Here is a 3,356-nt window from a genome sequence, read left to right as displayed (position 1 = left end):
AGCATCATGATGCAATACATGTCATGATATGCGAGAGGTGATATGCAAAGCGTATGCGTGCTTCGGAAGGAAAGATGAAGAACAAGGCATCAACTTGGGAAACCAAGTATGCCGCTGGAAAGATGAGATGATTTCGGTTGAAATCGATATAAAGATCACCGGATTCGGGTGCACGGTTTGCAAAAGACAAGCAAGACAAGATATGATGCAAACAGCAACATGGCCACTTGTATGCAAAGTATGAATAAGCTATAGCACCCAAACATATGAACAAGATGCATAACAGTGATGTACAGGAGATGCTCTACGAAACATGAACACTGAGCTCAAACTAAAAACCACTAGAGCATGACTAAAATAGCATGGCAATGATGCAAAAGATAACAGTTCTGCAGACTTAGTGGAATTACTAGGCATAGCAGCAACAGATTCATCATGGCATCTCTACAGGCTTGATCAACTCATTACCAGGCAAGTCATGGCATGTAACAAGTACTAGCATGAAGTAGGCATGGAAATGAAGCTACTCATGTGCAAACAATCAACTAGTATATTTGCATGAACAAGCACATAAGAGACAAAACAGCAATATGAAGTGAGATGACATGATTATGAACTTGCTCAAATGCAGAAACTAATGCCACCATTGGATTGGTGGGATTTTTCTACCCCAAAAACATATATAATATGTTAGGGTTGCTGTAGAAAAATCATCACAAATGCACTAAGTTAAAACCTGCCCTATATGGTAAATGACAGAAATGGCATATTCCAAAATTGGAAACGTCCAGAATTGGACTTGCCCGAAAAGGACAGATTCCATATGCCAGAAATGGTATATTCGCTGGGAACCAAAATAAAACAAATAATAAAATAAATAAATAAAAAGAACACACAGGGGCTAAGGAGGATGACAGGTGGGGCCACCCCGGCAACCACTGGGCTAGGCAGGCGGTTCTGATAGGAAAAGGGGCTTCGGCTCCTTTTAGATAGGCGCCAGGTCGAGCAACTCTGTTTTCAAACAGAGAAGACGACGGCGCCGGCGAGGGAAACAGCGACAATCCAGCGGGCACGGGGCCTCCAGCGGCCGTGCGGAAAGGGGAATGGACGCGTGCATCTACGAGGGAAAGCAGGGGCGCTCGAGCTCGAGCAGTTGCTCGACTCGGGGCCATGGCGTCCGCGGTGAGCGACAGAGGAACTCGCCGGAGCTGCGGGAGGCTTGCAGTGTGCGCGCGAGGCGTGAACGAGTGCGCGAGAGAGCTACGGGAGCACGACGAGGGGAACCCAAAGCGGGGACACGCCAATACGCTATGGTCAAACATCGCTGCACAACTACATTCAGAGAACGCCGGAGCACTGCGAGCGCGGGAAAGACACGGATTGGACGCGCCCTACGGTTGTCTAAATGCCAGGGAAAGGATGGGAGAGGGAGGTGCGTTACCAATCTCACCCAAGGACACGAAGTGGTCGACGGAGACGAGCTGACGGCGACGAATCGACGCTCTGAACCTTGGCGCGTTTCTGACCGAGAGGAAGGAGGAAGCAGGGGACGTCGAGGAACTCGTCGCTCGGGGAACCGTAGTCGACGTCGAGGAAGGAGACGACGACGAGGGAGACGAAGGACACGATCGGCAGGGTTGGGAGTGGCCGGAGAGCACGCCGGCGACAAGGCGCGCTCTCAGGTGCGCTCGGGACGGAGCGAATGCGGTGGATCTGGTGGCTAAACTCACCTGGCGGCGGCGAAGAGAGGAAAAGGGAAACCCTAGGGGTTGTGTGGACACGGAGAGGGGATAAAAGGGGGGCTAGGGCGACGGGTGGAGCACGGCGTCGACGCGGCCGTGGCCATGTGCACGCCCGGCATGAGCTAGACGAAAAGGTGAGAGGCGGGTGCGCTGTAGCCAGAGGCTGGCTAGTGGGGTCGCGAGTGCCACGTGGGCGTGCGGGCTGCAGGGTAGTGAGGCGACCCGGTGAGAAACGATGAGGGCGCGAGCGGGCTGGCTGGCGCGCTGGCTGGGCTGGCTGGCTGCGCTGGCTGGGCTGGCGGGCTGCGTTGGCTGGGCTGGCGGGAGGCCCAGGGGGGGGGGCTGCTGCGCTGGCTGCTGCTGCTGCTTCATTTTTATTTTTTAAACAGAAATAGAAACAGAAAAGCTCAGGGAAAAAGGAGAGGAGTTGGTGCATAAAGAAAATATTCTCCAACTCCTGGAATTATCCACTATTTTAATAAATTGCATTGGGCATTTTTAGAGGTAGAAAAATAAGACAAGTTTGAATTATAATCAAACTTGTGTCATTTTTGAACCTGACCAAAACAACTTCAAATAAGGAGATCTTTGGCAGAGAGGTTTAGGGCATGGGGCAAGATTTACAGGGAGAAGATGAACATTAATAGAGAAAGTAGAAATAGCACTTGATAAAAGAAGGAAGTAGAGGGAAGGAGGAGAAGTGATGGTGCAATGGTTTGAAAAGGGGGACAAGGTCATGCCCATGATGCTCATGGCAACAACATGAATGACAAAATGCAACATGAGATGACATGAGATGAAAATGCACTATATGATGATGACAAGAAGCACAAATGCAATATGGCTAAAAGGAATATGACAATGAAAAGAATAAAACCACATAACCAACAAGATGAGGTCAAGTTGATATATTGCCAAATTGGGACATGTTACATCTGGGGTGTTACAGACAGCTCCTCCATTCAATAAAAATACGTATATGGTTTGTGACTTAGAGTCATCCGGATCAGTGCCAAAGCTTCATCGACGTAACCATTTATGGCAAGCTCTTTTTCACCTCCATAAACAAGAAACATATCCTTAGTCCTTTTCATGTATTTCAGAATGTTCTTGACCGCTGTCCAGTGCTCCACTTCAGGATTACTTTGGTACCTCCCTGCTATGCTTATAGCAAGGCACACATCAGGTCTGGTACATAGCATTGCATACATGATAGAACCTATGGCTAAAACATAGGGAATGACTTTCATTTTCTCTCTATCTTTTGCAGTGGTCGGGCATTGAGTCTGACTCAACTTCACACCTTGTAACATAGGCAAGAACCCTTTCTTTGACTGATCCATTTTGAACTTCTTCAAAACTTTATCAAGGTATGTCCTTTGTGAAAGTCCAATTAAGCGTCTTGATCTATCTCTATGTATCTTGATGCCCAATATGTAAGTAGCTTCACCGAGGTCTTTCATGGAAAAACTCTTATTCAGGTATCCCTTTATGCTATCCAGAAATCCTATATCGTTTCCAATCAACAATATGTCATCCACATATAATATTAGAAATGCTACAGAGCTCCCACTCACTTTCTTGTAAATACAGGATTCTCCAAAAGTCTGTATA

The sequence above is a fragment of the Triticum dicoccoides genome, chromosome 6B (genome assembly GCF_002162155.2).
Source record: "Triticum dicoccoides isolate Atlit2015 ecotype Zavitan chromosome 6B, WEW_v2.0, whole genome shotgun sequence".
Classification (NCBI taxonomy): Eukaryota; Viridiplantae; Streptophyta; class Magnoliopsida; order Poales; family Poaceae; genus Triticum; species Triticum dicoccoides.
The sequence above is the reverse complement of the archived record's forward strand: the minus strand, read 5'-3'. Positions refer to the sequence as shown.